Source organism: Vitis vinifera, chromosome 9, assembly GCF_030704535.1.
Source record: "Vitis vinifera cultivar Pinot Noir 40024 chromosome 9, ASM3070453v1".
Lineage (NCBI taxonomy): Eukaryota > Viridiplantae > Streptophyta > Magnoliopsida > Vitales > Vitaceae > Vitis > Vitis vinifera.
In genome coordinates this window covers 20,671,681-20,689,044 of record NC_081813.1, presented here as the reverse complement: position 1 = coordinate 20,689,044, position 17,364 = coordinate 20,671,681, and positions in this window count along the sequence as shown.

Genomic DNA, 17,364 nt, shown 5'->3' with positions numbered 1-17,364 from the left:
TCTTTCATGGTTTCTATCAATTTATGGGAGTTTACACTTTGTTTTACTTGACTAAAAGATATTGGATCATCTTCTAGTCCCATATCAAACTCATGTTCTTAGAGATACACAATATAATAATTTGGAATCATCGTTCTCCTCTCCCTAGTGGATCTCCTTAATGGCACTTCCAATTGAGGTTATTGTTGTTTTTCCTCATGAATAGGAGTGAGCTCTTTAGTATGAGTAAGAGATAACTCAAGAGTGTCCTGATTTTTTGGATTTGCATCTGGAATAATGTTTAGCATAATTACCTGATCATTTTCAATTGCAACTGTAGGAATAATAACATATTCCTCTTCAATCCAGTACTCCCACCATATTCAACATCCTTAATGTATTTAGCATTGCCCGTCTAAAAAAAGGACTTGCTCGAGGGATCATAAAACTTAAAACCCTTTAACCTTTTAGATTACCTAACAAAGTAACAACTTACTATTCTTGAGTTTAGTTTTCTTTCATTAGGCCTATATGGTCTTGCCTTAACTGGACAAGCCCAAACATGAAGATGCCTAATACTAGGCTTCTTTCCAATCCATAGCTCATATGGGGTTTTAGTTAATGCTTTGCTTGGAACTCGATTAAGGTTATAAACTATAGTCTTTAAGGCTTCTCCCCAAAGTGATTATAGCAAAGACAAATGATTTATCAAACTTCTTACCATATCCTTCAAGGTTCGGTTTCGTCTCTCAGCGACACCATTTTGACTTGGAGTCCCTGACATGGTGTACTAAGGAACAATGCCACATTTCTGTAAGTATTTTGTAAAAGATCTTGGACACTGTTCACCTGCTCCATCATATCTACCATAATACTCACCACCATGATCAAATTTAATGGCTTTAATTTTCTTTCCAAGTTGATTTTCAACTTCATCTTTATAGGATTTGAAAACGTCCAACGATTAAGACTTCTCATGAATCAAGTATAGGTACCTATAGTGAGAATAATCGCTTATGAAAGTAATAAAATATTGTTGAACATTCTAAGAAGCCGTAGGGAATGGACCACAAATATCAGTATGAATTAATTCCAAGACACTTGAACTCCTGTTAGCACCAACTTTTCTGATGTTTGTTTGTTTTCCCTTAATGCATTCAATGCATATTTTCAAATCTAAAAAGTTAAGGGAATCAAGAATTCCTTTTAACACAAGTCTTTGTATCATTTATTTAGAAATATGTCTTAAACGCTTGTGCCACAACATAGAAGAATTCTCATTAGTTAATTTACGCTTTGTACCATAATTACTTGCATGCAAGGATTCATTAATATGTGAGACATCAATATCCAATTTCTATAGATTATCAACCAAATAACTTGTACCAGTCATATTTGAATATTGAAAAAGACTATTTTTTTCATTTCCTAATAAACAAGAGTAACCAGATTTGTCCAAACGAGAAATAGATACCAAATTCCATCTAAATGACAGTACATAAAAAGTCTCATCCAAATCCAAATAACAACCAAATTCTAATAGCAATCTAAATAAATTAATCACCTAAATAAGAGCTTTGCTTTCATTTCCCATATAGATGAATCTCTCAACATCAGTTGGCAATCGGCTCCTTAAACAACCCTACATTATCACACTTATGTGAGTATCTATTCGCCAAGTGTGATTTGGTATTAAAGTCAAGGTAACTTCATAACAAACAAAGTTGAGAAGTTTACCCTTTTTGACAAGCCATGTTTCATACTTAGGACAATCCTTCTTCACATGTCCATCTTTCTTGTAAAAGAAAGAAGTGATGACCTTATCTTGTTTCTATTGCACCTTAGGTTGTAAGCTCCCATTGTCTATGGCTCCTTTTCCTTTTCCTGATGGCAGCATTGTTATGAGAGATAGTAGCTAAGTGAACACTTACTATCTTTTCTTATTTCAATCTCTTATTCTCTTACACACATTGAGCAATGAGCTCATTAAGAGTCCATTTTTCTTTTTAAGTATTATAACTTATCTTAAAAAGACTAAAGTGTGCAGGGAGAGAGATCAAAACTAGGTGCACAAGGACGTCATTAGACAACTCCAACTTTAGTGCCCTCAATCGAGTAAAAAGATTAGACATTTCCATAATGTACTCTCTTATGTTCTCTTTGCCTTTGTACCGCATTGAAATGAGCTTAGATAAAATGGTGCTTGTTTTGACCTTTTCAAATCCAACAAATCGATCTACTATTTGGCTTAGAAAACCCTTAGCATTTTCCTTCTCAGGCATTGCAACCTTGATGGTATATGGAATAGAGTGCTTCATGATCATAAGACTCATACGGTTAGAACGCTCCCACTTTTTAAAGTTAACCCTTTGTTCCGTAATACTATCATTAGTAAGGGTGGAAGGTCGTTCAATCTGGATCAAATAGTCTAGATCCATCTATCCAAGTAAAATGGTAATGTTTTCTTTCCATTTTCTGAAGTTAGTGCCATTAAGCACTAGAATGTTGTTTATGTTGGCAGATATAACGGAAACATTGACTGTATGCAAGATAAAATCATAAGCTTACAATAAACAACAATGTCATTTTCTTTAAGCATATAAGATGTAAATAAAATTAACTACATGTATACATATGGCATAAAATCAATAAGATGGGCTCTTATAATATACTTAACACAACATTAATATTTAGTCTTTGGACAAATGACAATTCGTAAATGTTACTATTATAAAAAAAATATGTAGTTAATAAATTCTAATAACAAATCCTACCAATAATATGTCTATCTTTGGATCAACTTATTGCATGCATGGACATTACCAAAATATCACATATTTACTACTATAAGTGTCTAAAATCTGACAAAAAATAACATTTCTTTGGGCCAATTATTTTACGCATAGATTTAGATACTATTCGTAGAATTCCTTAATAAAATTCAAATACTTCAAGATAAATAAATTTATATAATAGAGGTCACTTTGGTGACATATAATTTCAATTTAATTTATATTGAAATATTTGATTTTAGACATGCAAATATATATATATATTTGTCAACAATCAAAGTCAATGGTCAAACAATTAGGTTAGTCAAACGGGTCAGTCAAAGGTTTGATCCTACCCATCACTTGACCCAACTTAAATGGACTTAGGTTTAACAATCCAAAATGACTCAATATATTAAATGACTTAGGCCCAATATCCAAATGACCCTATAGATTAAAAGATTTAGGCCCAATGTCCAAATGACCTAAGAAATTAAAAGATTTATCAAAATGTAACAAGATAAAGATGAAAAATAAGTCATTATCACCCAATCGCTTCATCTTTATCCCAAAAATTCTCAAAACACATATTTTATATCGAAAATTATGCAAACAATTTTTGAGAAAATATCTTTTGATAAAAATATTGATATTTACTAGAAAAATTATTTATAAAAAAATTATTTACAACAGGAAATATGGGGAATCTACTTTAAAAAATAAATTCCTTACAACCAAACACAAAAAACAGTGGTGGATAAATGAATGAAAATCAGATTCAAAAACTCCACCCACCATAAAACATCTTTAATTAAATCCTAATAGATTTAACAAGTGTGGCTCTAATACCAATTATGAGAGAATCATAAATCATATAGAATGATTATAGAAACTAATCATCATCTAGATAGGATAATCATCATCCAAAATATCATGTTAAATCAATAGGATAATAATATCGAAAGATATACCTAAATTCATTGAGATTATGTATTTGGCTCTTATCTTTCACGTTTGAAACGAGTATTGTAGCCTCAAATAACTGATCGATGGGGTGTGAATAATAAGCAATTTTTCTATCTACTCATTTAGACCGGGAACCATAACCCTATTTATATCCCTTATTATTTTATTTTATTTATTCATTCATCATTAATAAATAAAATAAAATTGATCTCTACATATTGCAAAGCTCATACAATATATATATATATATATATATATCCTAATGTACAATGTTAATATGTAGGCCCATAATTACCAAAATACCCAACATTTGTTTCATTTCATAGTGTAGAAAATTCATACATTCTGATTTTTTTTTTTCTCCATAGTTTTGATTGAGATTGGAAGGAGATTGAAGCATTTGTTGGGCCCAAAACAGATATCCAGGTAATTTTAAATAAAGATTGACTTGTTGCGGGATAAATTTGTTTCTTTTTGAAATATTGTAAATTTGTCTAACTTGCCAAAACACATCACGGTTATTATAGTTGATTTAGGTTAATGCTTGAGACTATAATTTTCTCAAAACTGATTCCAACAGTTCCTAAAGAATGCCTACTAATGTCATACTATTAATGCAATAATTGTTGTGAATGTTTTTTTTTTTCCATGGAGAGTGCAATCGTAGAGTGTCATAATGATATGAGGCTGCATATGCATTTTATAGTGAATATGCTAAATCTAAGGGGTTTTAATTAATTTTTTATAAGTATAATGCTACTATGTGACTAATACTTGGTTTCAAACCACGATTAAATTTGTACACACAAATTTCTATTTATCGAATTAAATAAAAAAAAATATTGATAAATTTATATTTAAAAGAAAAAAAAAATACATATATACTTTTTTAAGATACTCTTTAAAGTAAAGAATATATGTGTGATTTTTCTTATTCCGTTTCATACCCGAATAGGACAACATTACCAAAATTCTATCTAAATCGTTTTTTCCTTTCTTTTCTTTTTTTTTAAAAAAAAAATAATAATAATTTCTTTATTTATATAGAATTATAGATAAAGATTTATTGATTTCAAATGCAAATAATTATTTAAATTTAAATTTTAAGTTTTTATTTTTAAATATAAAACTTAGTTATTTTCTAATTATGTATGTGTCATCAAATTGGGGTTTACCCCTTTGTTTGATGTTTATAAATGTCTCTACTTTTATATATAACTTTAATATTTTTTTTAGAAAATTGTAATTGAAGTGTAATTTCTTTTTATTTTAATTTGATAGGAGTTAGAAATCTCATGTGAGTAAGATCATTATTTTAGTTTTTAAAAAAGTTTTGAAAATATTGTTTCTAATAAATTTTAGTTAAACATAATTAATAATTTTTTTTATTTCTTGATTTTAAAAAAAAAATCAAATAAATAATAACAAATGTTTATTTATTACTAATCTTAAAATTTTAGCAAATTTGAAGTCATATTCACTAGCTCGAAAAATAATAACGTAGGCTTATTTATTAAATAATAAAAAACTAATTAATTATTTTTAGTTTGATATCTATATTTTTTATTATAGAATAAATATATTCATAGAATTATCATGATGCTATAATATCTTTTGGGAAAATTACCCTTTAGGGTGGGCAGGGGTAAAAAATTACAGAGAAGGGTATGTAAATGTGATAATTCTTTAGAGGGCTTAACATTTTTATTTGATCAATTTACGCTTGAATTAAATTATAAAATTACAATTTTTAAAGAAAAAGACAATTGAAAAAAAAAATTATCATTCTAATGTCCTTCCTCTAAAAGCTTCCATTTTGCATCCTTCCCGTCAAGGCTTCCCTTTCACATCATCGGGGTGTTTTCATGGTGGTATCGTATTGTGTGGCATATTGAATCTCATGTAGTCGTCTACAGCTCCATTGTTCTAATGGTGTCTCCATTGAAGACTTCCATTTTGCATCATCGTTGGTGTGTCTACATTTTGAACATTGTGTCTTCGACAACATCCTCAACTGCATCTTTTTTTCATTATATGTGAAATACTTGAATTTTTTTTTTCATTTAAATATGATAAATCTTATATTTTAGTTTCTAGGGTTCATTTAAATTTTTTCATCATATGATTTTAGTTTCTAGGGTTTATTTGGGGTACCTATTCACTAAACAATTGGATTATTGTGATGTTATGTTCTTCGATTTGCAAGGGAAATGGAAAGATAGAGTATGAATGAAGTTTGATTGCGTTATTTGAATTGGTTATTTGGGGAAAACCAATTTGACCTCTTATTAAAGTTGTTGTAGTTATTTTCGTTATTTGTTGTAGGTGGTCATTGAAAAATCTAGACATGAGGGAATTTCACTGTTACTTATTTTAACCAGTAGTTTGGTGTTTGGTTATTGCATATGAGGAGATGCAAAAGAATTTGTCACAAGAGTAGGAACACTATCTCTACTCTAGCATTTCTCATTTTTCTTCTTATTTATTTATTTAATTTTTAATGTTTGCTTTATTTTGAGAAACGAATTATTTCTTTAATTTTAGCAATGGTATAAAAATTGGTATAATTTAAAAGTGGAGTTGTGATTGCATATTGTTTTGGGTTTAAATTGATTTCTCTGCTATAAGTTATTAAGTAGATTTAATATATTTGGTAAAATAATTTAATATCACAACTTAAAGTTAAAAATGACTTTATGTATTAAGTCAAAACAGTTAACTTATTCTTAATCTCAATTTTTTTTTGTCTTATTTACTTACATTGAATAAGAATATATTTAATAAACTCTTCTTGTGACTTATACTTCATTGAAGATTCAAGGTTATTGCAAAGTCATATTAGGGATACCACAACTAAGTATAAAGAAATACAAAAAGAATAATGACTTTTAACAAGTGGTGTAAAGCATATTTTAGGGTGTAAAGTTTAAGCTATTTTTATACTTAATTAAAGAAGGTATTTAAGATTAAGCACTCAAGTGCTATGCTCAAACACTAGGAGCACTCAAGCGTACTTGTCTAGTGCTCATGCATTTGAAGGCCAAGTTTTCGTAATTTTGTTTTGTAAATTTTTTTTATTTTTTTCCATATTCTAGAAAACATGTTTTGGAAAATTGAGATTTTCAAAATAGTCCAAAAATTGTCCAAATCCACTAGGGTTTCACCCATACATACAAACATATATACATACATACATACATACATATATATACCCGAAACTCTCAAAATTGATTTGTGTTTCATTCTTAGGTTGTGAGAGAAATTTGGATCACCTCAAGGCATTGAGGAGTTCACTATGGAGCATGATGGTGTTGCATCATGGAAGAAAGATTAGATGTTGGTTTTAAGATGTAAGTCTCATGGAGTAGCTATATATTGCAAGATAAATATGTGTTTATTCTTTAGATTTAGTGGATTATACATCTGTGTTCTCTATGGATGGTTTTTTCCATACATATTGCATCTCTATGTGTGATTAGAATTCTTGTCTTAATTAATAGATCTCAATCTAATTAAAGAACTCATAAAAAATAAAATAAATTGGTAAACTTTTGGCGAAATTGAAGATGACTTCCTATTCACTCTCCTCTAGTAGTTCAATAACTGATATCTTAAACTTTCAATAGGTATCAAAGTATGATGAATTCTACAATTCAAATTTTTTCAATCTTGATAAGATCTTAGTTCATAGATCTACAAAGAATTGGATCATTTATAAACAATCCACTCTATATTGATGGCAACAACTACCTAGACTTAAAGGCCCATATGAAGTTTCAAAAAATAAGGAGAATGAGTTTATAATTCAATGGAATCTAGATGGCAATCGCCATTAAAATTGAGTGGAATTGGTAGATCCACGGGTGACTTCAAGCCCAAACATAAAGTGAAGTGAATGCTTGGGCTATCCATATCATATTTAATCGAGTAAGTCCTAACAAGCTTTGTAGTATAGCCACATGAAAATATGCTGAGACTTGAGACATTTTCTCAATCACTCATGAGGACACTTCAATTGTAAAGTTATCCAAAATATAGATACTCCTTGCAAAATTTGAGAGTAGAAGAATGTATGATGATGAGACATTTTAAATTTCTATTCTAAATTAAGTAATATTGATAGTTCAAGTTTTAACTTTGGTGAGAAAATAATTGAATCTAAAGTCGTTAGGAAAAATTTAAAATCTCTTCTTAAGATATATAGACCCAAGGTTATAAGTATTGAAAAAAGTAAGGACAATGACAATTTAAGGATTGATGAACTTATGAGATCCTTTCAAACATACAAAATATCACTTCCTAAGTTAAAGAAATCTTGAGGAACTACCTTGAAGGCATCTTCAAATGAAAAAAAGGAGTTTGAGTTATCTAATAATGATATTTTAACTCTTGATGATCCGATCTTGTTAACTAAAAAAAATTAAAACATTGTGAGGGCATAGAAAAAGTAAAAGAATTGATAGTTCACTTAAAGAAAAAGAAAAAGAAAGAGTTTCATTCAAAGCAAAGAAAGTTGAATTCTTTAACTATGGTGGGCTAAGAAACATGACTACTGATTGTCCTAGTTCCAAAGATATTAAAAAAAAAAAAAAAGTTATAAGTCACTTGCAGTGACACTAACTCAAGTGATAGTGAAACTTCAAACTCTAAAGTTAACAAGTATGAGAAAAATGAAAATTACCTTGCATTTTTTACTTATATCAATTTTGATTTTGATCTATTGAATGACATTGAAGTTGATGAAAATGATGAATCTAAATTTCATAGTTGAGCTAAGGTATATCAAACCTTGTTAAAAGAGAATTTGAAAATAAAAGCAAAAAGTTTAAAAGTGAACAATAGATTCTTAGAAATCTCTACCTTAAAAAGTGAAAAAAAAAATGAAAAAATAGAAAATCTAAAGAATGAGCATAATTGTATCCTTGAGAAAAATAAATCTCCAACTATAGAAATTGAGAGATTGAGAAGAGACTTGGCCTCAAAGAATGAAATTTTCATCCAAAGACTAAGGCTTTGAATGTAATCATAAGGGTAAGTCTACTAGAGATAAAAGAGGCATAAGCTAAGTTAACAAGGTTGAAACTCTGTTTAGTGGAAAAACAACATTTGTTAAAGCCACAAAGGAACCTTCAACTTTGGAAGCTTCCTCTAGCACAACCTCCCATTGCACCATATGTAACAAGTCGAGACACATAGGTTCATCAATCGTTGGTTCACTTTCTTTTGTTGGATTTTAAAAAAGTATTTAGCAATGGTATTTTTATGTGAAGAAATTAAACCAAATTACTTTTTGACACTCTCAACCTTTGAACAAAAAATAAAAAGAACTAATAGCTAGTATAGTAGTTAGGTCATTTCCAAAAGAAATTCTACTAGGCAATAATAAAGGTAAAGAAAATAAGGTATGATTACTATTTAAAGAGCTTAAAAGAATTGATTTTAAAGATAGTGGGTGGAAACAAGAAATTTAAAGACAGAAAATTGAAGGAAAATAGATTCCAAGAGTTGAGATCTACTAAGAGTATGTTTGGTGGTGATTCTAGGAAGTGTTTTTATCATTTCTAATACTTTAAATTTTTTATTTTTCAAGTATTATAAATATTAGAAACACTTCCTAAAATCACTACCAAATGCACTCTAAGATCACTACTTTTAACTATAGTTCATACAAGACACTGAACCAATTCTTACGGCTTTAAATTTAGGCAAATGGTTTTATAATGAAAAGTCTTTGCTTAAAATGAATGAGAACCATTTCAAAAAGGTTTAACTTACTTTTATTACTCTCTTTTGGGTCCTCACAACTAGATGTTTTAGATAGGTTTCAATTCATCCTAGTAGATTAGTGCTCAACATAAGGAAATCAATACAATGATCCCTAGGTATGCTTGTAAGGTCACTTGACTTGCGGCCCTCATAATCATTGCAACATCCATTTGCTCCCCATGGTTATTCCTTTAAGTCACTATAACCACTGACAGAGGTTAGATCTACTTGAGTTGTATACAACTCAAACTAATAGAGAGTTGAATTAAGATATGGAAAAATCTCGACCTATTGAAAATTAAAGATCCAAAGAAAGAAATGTAAACTTGGAAATTAAAAATTAAAATTCATTTTGAAAAATAGAAAGTTAACTGAAAAATTAATGCTTCATTTAATAAGTAATCAAGCTTTCACTAAGTTTCTATGCTACATGTGTTAAGATAGAGCCCTTAAAAGTATGTCATGATGTAACAAATTTGGAATACATTATTATTTAATGATATTCTAGCTTCACTTTTACCTATCCTTAATCCATGTATTATATTTTATGAGCATTCTGGCCTAGCATTTCTTACATTGTATGACTTAAATGTATTAAGAGTTGTATAGAAGTCCAAATATTGGGATTGAGCCCCTAAAAGCAAGACATGATGTAACAAAGTTAGGCTTAACTATCCCTTTACTATCATTTGATGTATTGACATTGATTTGAGCATTCAACTCATGTATTTTACATTGTACATGACTTGGGTGCATTATGAGTTACACAGAAAATACAAGTCATGGGTTCCTTGTAAGTAGATAATTTGTCCTTAGTTGGTTCATGGATTTAGGCAATCCAATAGAGACTGTAGTGTACCACCTCCAAATTGGAGGGATAACTTATCTTAGCCATCAAGATGGGTTTTCTATGGTGCGTGCACTAATGTATATGATTCACACTAGATAAGACCTATGGTGAATCATGATACAAGACTATCAAATATCATGATTCACCAAACTACTATGCTACATGGACTCTCAACCTTGAGAGGATATTGAGCTTGTATTGAAATCAATAAGAGGCTTTGACCTCTAGGTAAGACCCTAAAGTGGTCATATATCCCTATGGATTGGGTCACTATTGATAAAGGTTGGTAGTAATAGGTATTCTCAATAGAGCCAGCATGATATCTCATGGGATTGAGACAGTGTGTCCCCTTAAGTGATCCAAAGGACATCTGATCATGAAATCTATGGCCACAGTAATTCCTTTAGTGGAATTTGACATATGTTCACTGGATTTAGAGTATATCAGTTGATCACATAATAAGTGAGATCTATAACTTAAGGATTTGAGAGGTAATATTGATAGATAATAGCACCTTGTTAGATTATGAACACTATTTCATGGGAAGTCTGCATATAGGTCATGGACCCGAGAACTTGGTGTCTCCTTGTAATATACATACAATATTAGAGTGCAGTTGACTCTCTATAATAAGATATTGAGTAAATTTCAAAATTTGATTCTAAGGGAGCTAGTACTTTTATGGGTTCTAATGGTCCTCACTCTGAACTCATATACCATGATGACACGGTTTATGAGGGTTGGATTGGCTCTAGGTTCATTCTTATGCATAATGGGGTTTTGATAATTACGGAATTTGCATAAGGGATAATGAACAAGGTATTTGGATTGGGCTAATTGATTAATCAAATGACCCTATTGATTAAAGCCAAAATATGTGCTCTAATGGCATATATCTGATATGATTGGTGCACCAAAGAGCACTCAAATCACCCAACTTGTCCTAAATTGATGCTAAGGCCCTAGCCATGAGTTTAACTTGTATTTTGGAGATTTATTTCAGGTTCAAGGGAAGAAAATGGTGTAAATTGAATCACTTTAGATTTTGAAAGATCAAGAAATGGTTAAATGAGGAAATAAGCGAGTCAAGACTCATAGACCATGTGAAAAGGTAAGACGAGGATGTCATGAGTTTGGGAGATGAGAAATGACCATTATGGAGTAAGAAAGAGGGCAATAAAACATAAGAAATGATGCATGAAGCAAGATTCAACTGCATGAAAATTTAGAACTCAAAATCTGATGGCAAAAAATTTGAAGACAAATTTGGATCACTTTGTAGAGTCCATTTTATAAATAATATATGTAGTTTCTAAGATCAGGAAGTCAGGAGTCCAACACTTCAAACGTTGTGCAAATCAGAGTTGAAATGAAGAAGTTATGGCCATTAGTAGACAACTGCGCAAAGTTGAAGAGCCATTTCGAAATGATTTCGAAATTCAACTTATGAATTCGAATTCCAACTTATGAATTCGAAATCCAATTCGAAATGACCCCAATTTCGAACTCAACCACTGCCACTTTGATGTTTCGCCTCTTTTACCTCGGGAATTGCATCTAATGCACTCTATTCGCCCTAAGTGCGACTAGAAATCACCATTTTATTATTATTATTAATCATTTTTAGGTAATTATTTTGTAATAAGTGGCCAATGAGAGTATGCCACATATTAGGTAATTGATGATATTATTTAAACTCTCTTAGTTCTAGGTTTTGGGCGATCTTGGATTTTTTTTCCAAAGAGTTTGACATTGAATGTGGAAGAAGACGAGAGCTTTGGTTTATTTTCTTTTTCTTCTTTTTTAAATATAATTGTTTTTAGTTTCTTTTGATTCAAATTATGGATTTTTACCCTATTATGGATTGTAAATGTGACATCACCCCCATGAGAGGCTAAGAAGCCAACTTAGGGCTTGAAACGTGAAAACCTAAGGGCTAGGAAACCTATAGGGACAATGGGTAAATTATTATAACAATGAGATTAATTATTGGTTAGGTGACAATTTATCATTTTTTTTTTTGTCCTATCCTTGTGAGTTAGTTTAGGGAATGATACGGTAGGTTATTACCCAATACTAGTGATTATTGATAATTCTTGATCATTAGTTATTCTGGTCTTCCATATCGTTATTTGCCACAAAACAAAGCTATGAGAAGTATGAAGGGTTAAAAATCCAAATCTTAAACTGGTAATCAATCCCATTTATTTGATGGTTTTAGGAATTTGTTTTAAAAATGAAAAATTAGGTTTTGGATGCAATTTTGACTTATAGAACTCAAGTTGATCGCAAGCGGCCAAGGATCCCAAAACCCTAAGATCACTTTACTTAAGAAACCTTTGTTCTTTCTATTTCTATACCTTAAGTTGGATTGTGGAAAGCCCCAAACTTGAATCAATTGAATTAAAAATCAATATTTGTTTTTTTATTAATTTAGTTCTTTTACTTAGTTTCATTTCATTCACTTATTATTTTTCACTTTAGGATTTAAACAAAAGCAATTCATTTATCCTAGTATTGACAATTTCCATAAGTCAGTCCCTAAGGACGATACCTAGAGTACTACAAAAGTTGTAGTGACTCTTTCTCTAGTTTTTCTTTACCAGAGTTACTATGTAAAAAAACTAAGTATTTTGGTACAACAGAGAAGTTCGGTCACCTATGTGGTTAATTAATCGATTATGACCTATTTTAAGCTATATTAAGTGACACAATCCTTGATGAGCTCAAGTCATTTAAGCCTAATGGGCAACCTTATAAATACCTTCTTAATAGTTTAGGATTTTCGAATGACTTTCAGTTAGTTATCTTCCACATCTAAAGAGAGAGACAGAGAGCCAAAGCTTCCTTCCTTCCATTGCTTACACTTTGGAGTGTTAAAATCGTGGTTTGAGTCATCAAACGGAAGATCTTAGGTAAACGAGACCTCCAGATTTTTCAAGCATGTTCTTTATCGGATGGATTTTGATGTGGAAACATCCAGATCATAAGTATGAGTTTCATATCTCTATATCTATAGTTAATAATGGTTTTTATTATTATTTTATTCTACTATGATAGATTTAGAGATGTCTAGGGATAAATGCATGCACCCTATGAGATCTAGGGCATGGGAACAAAGTAATCTAAGGTTCCCAACAATTTAGTCCCATAGTGAAGCCTTCAACTATAATGGTTATTCTTAGTTTGGTTGTTTCAAAAGGTTGGGATATTAAATAAGTTGATGAATAATGCTTTTCTAATGGTGGCTTGCAAGAAAATGTTTTTATGATTCAACCTTACGGTTTTGAAGACAAGGGAAAATTAGACTATGTATGTCAATTACATAAAGTCTTATATGGGTTAAAACAAGTCATAAGGGCTTGGTTTGATAAGCTTAAAGCATCTTTGCTGCAATGGGGTTTTAGTAATTCAAGTCAAATACAAGTATATTCATTTATAGAAAAAATTGAAAATCTATTTTTTTTTGTTAGTATACATTGATGACATATTAGTAATCGAGGATGATACAAAGTTGATAAAGCAAGAAACAAGTGACCTAAATAAACAAGTTTGCTTTAAAAATTTTAGGGTCACTCAATTATTTCCTTAGTTTTGAATCTTTCAAAAATGTAGAAGGACTTTATTATACTCAATCTAAATATATTTTAGATCTACTACAAAAAACAAAATATGGCTAATGCAAAACCTTGTCCAACTCCTACGACTTTTGGTAATAAACTTTCTTTGAATGATAGTTCTACCTTCTCACAGTCGTCTCTCTATATAAGCACTATTAGAGTATTACAATAGCTCACCATGATAAGGCCTAACATCTCCCTTGCTGTAAAGGTTTTAAGATTTGGTCTTTCAATTCAAGCCTTGTTCTCATCTATATCTAGAGGAGTCTTTAGATGCAAATTTTACAAGCAGTTTAGATGATAAAAAGTCTAGCTACTACATTTACTTGCAAAATAACTTAATTCAATGGAGTTCAAGAAAACAAAAGACAATGGCTCATTCCAACACAGAATCTAAGTACAGATTTTTGACTCAAGCTTCAATAGAAATTATTTGGCTACAACAATTGTTCCAAGAACTTGGAATAGAATTGACTAGGCATTCAGTTCTTTGGTGTGATAATGTTAGTGTTGGATCATTAGCGTCAAACCTTGTGTTTCATGCAAGAATTAAACGTAAAAATATGGATGTACACTTCATTAGAGAAAAATTTCTCAACAAGGAACTGGATGTTAGGTACATCCCCACAGAGCAACAAGTAGCAGATACACTAACAAAAGCTCTATGCACAAATCCTTTTGAAAATTTAAGAAGCAAGCTCAATGTAATTTCATCCCCTTTGAGCTTGAGGGAGGATGTTAAAGATTTCCATCTATAAACAGCTTAAATAGTTGATAAGTTGTTATGCAACAACTAATCACTGTTATGTTTAACAAACGGGTTGTTATATTTTAATGTAAGCCTTCTAGAAATGTGTTAAAGAATTATACCTTCTAGAAATATTTTTCTTTATTTTTTTTCCCTCTTTGTTTCTCTCTCTATTTGTCTTTGTTTTTTAAATCATCTTTTTATTCTTGTTTGTCTCTCTATTTCTTTTTCTTTTTTTTTTTTTGTTTTTTTAGCTATGGTTAAGCCTCCACTTTCTCTTTAGTAGTACAACCACCCCTCCATGTGTAGTTTGAGACCACTTTTTTCAGCATTGATCATCTTCTCAACTTCCTACCACCCAACACCACTCAACCACTACCATCATCCTTATCTTTCTTCTTATTTTCTCTTTTTTCTTTCCTTCTCTTTTTCTAAACTCCACCATCACTATACTCACATTGACCTCGACTCCCTTCCCAGTCACCGCCACCACCACCACCCACCATATATGTGTTGGCGTCTTAGATCTAAACAGTGAAAACAATACCAATTATTTTAAAAATTGATCTTTTAGGGTTAAAGTACTAATCTTTAGGTTTGGATGTTCCCAAACCTTAAATTCCAAATGTTGAAGACGGCTTTGAAGTTATTGGAAGTCTTGTAAATCCACGATATTCTACCCGATGACTCAACCTTGTTTTTGGCATACTTCTAGTGGGGAGGAAATAATGGTGAGTTATGGCTTTTTTTCTCCCTAGATGGTGGAAAACAAAGATTATGGAAACCCTCACCCCTATGGGATATTTATAGGATTCCTAATTTGGCTTAAGTGATTTAAGCTCACATGGGCTTGGATCATTTAATCTAGCTCAAAATGGTTCCTAATTGATTAATTAACCCAATAGGGTCTACCAATTAATCAATTAACCCAATCTAGAGACCTTGTTCACTTACCCTTGTGCAACGTTACATAATTACCAAAATGCCCTTATGCACAAAAGTGAACCTAGAGCCAATCTAACCCTCATAATCCATGCCAACAAGGTATTCATGCTCAGAGCGGGGACTATTAGGACCCATAGGAGTATTGGCTCCCTTAGAATCCAATTATAAAGTTTATTCAACATCCCACTACAAAGAATCAACTGAACTTCAGTATCCTATGTAAATAACAACGAGACACTACGTACTCAGGTCTATGACCTGATATCCATTGTGTTCAATTTTCCCATGAACTGGTGTCCATAGTATAAAAAGGTGAAAGTTATCAGCCTTTCAAGACTACCTCTATTATCCTTGAGTTATAGATCCTCCTATTGTGTATTTAATTGATTTGTCTTAACTCTTAAAAAGTCTATGTTAAGTTCCACTTAAAGAAACACTATGGTCTGTTTCCACGAACACACCTCCTTAGGATCACCCAAGAGGACACACTGTCTCAATCTTACAAGATATCATGGTGTCTTTATTGAGAATACTTATTACTACCAACTTCCATCAACAATGACCCAATCCATCAAGAGAATATATAATCAGCTTACGATTTCACCCGTAGGTTAAAACCACTACTAATTTTAGCACAAGCTCAATATTCTCTCAAGGTTGAAAGACAACACAATGAAGTAGCTTGGTGAGTTCATGACTACTTAACAGCCTTTAGTCATGACTCACCGTAGATCATATCCAATATGCAATCATACACACTAGTGCACTCACCATGGGAAAACCATCTCGATAGCCAAGATCAACCATCTCTCCAATTAGGAGGTGGTGCACTACAACCTCTAATGGGTTGTCTAAACCCATGAAATGGTTGTGAACAAATCATTTATTTGTAAGGAACCCATGACTTAGATCTTTTGTGCAACTCCTAATGCACTTAAGTTACGTACAATGCAAAATATGCAAGTAAGAATGCTCACAAAGTATAATACATGGAATAAGGATAGATAAAAGTGAAACTGGAACATCATTAAATAAATAACGAATCCCATATTTATTACATCATATTATGCTTTTAAGGACTCTATCCTAACAATAAAGTCGTACCTCGTCCACCTTGTCATGGCATAACATAACACACTACCACCTCTTCCCTCGCAATTCTGCACCCACTCCTTCTCGCCACTACCAAACACCATTCCATTTTCTCTCCATTTATGGTTGCTATTCCATTCTTCAAGAAACATGGGTAAGTTATATCTGATTTTTAGCATTGGTCTTTGAAAATTTAGGCTTGTTAATGGACTTTTATTTGGGCTTCTACTCATTGATTCATGTTCATGTTTTGGGTTATTCATGGTTGTTATTCCATTCTTCAAGAAACATGGCTAAGTTATCTTTGATTTTCAGCATTGGTCTTTGAAAAACTAGGCTTGTTTGTGGACTCTTATTTAGGCTTCTACTCATTGATTCATGTTCATGTTTTGGGCTTGGTCTCATTGATTCATCTATTCATTTATGTTATCTTTGAAAATTTGGGCTTTTTTGTGCACTCTTATTTGGGCAACTCATTGATTCATGTTCATATTTTGGGTTTGGCCTCATTGATTCATTTATTCATTTATGTTATTTGATTCATGTTTAATAATAATAATAATAATAATAATAATAATAAATTATTATTATTAGGGTTTATTACATTTTACTCCTCCAACCTATAGC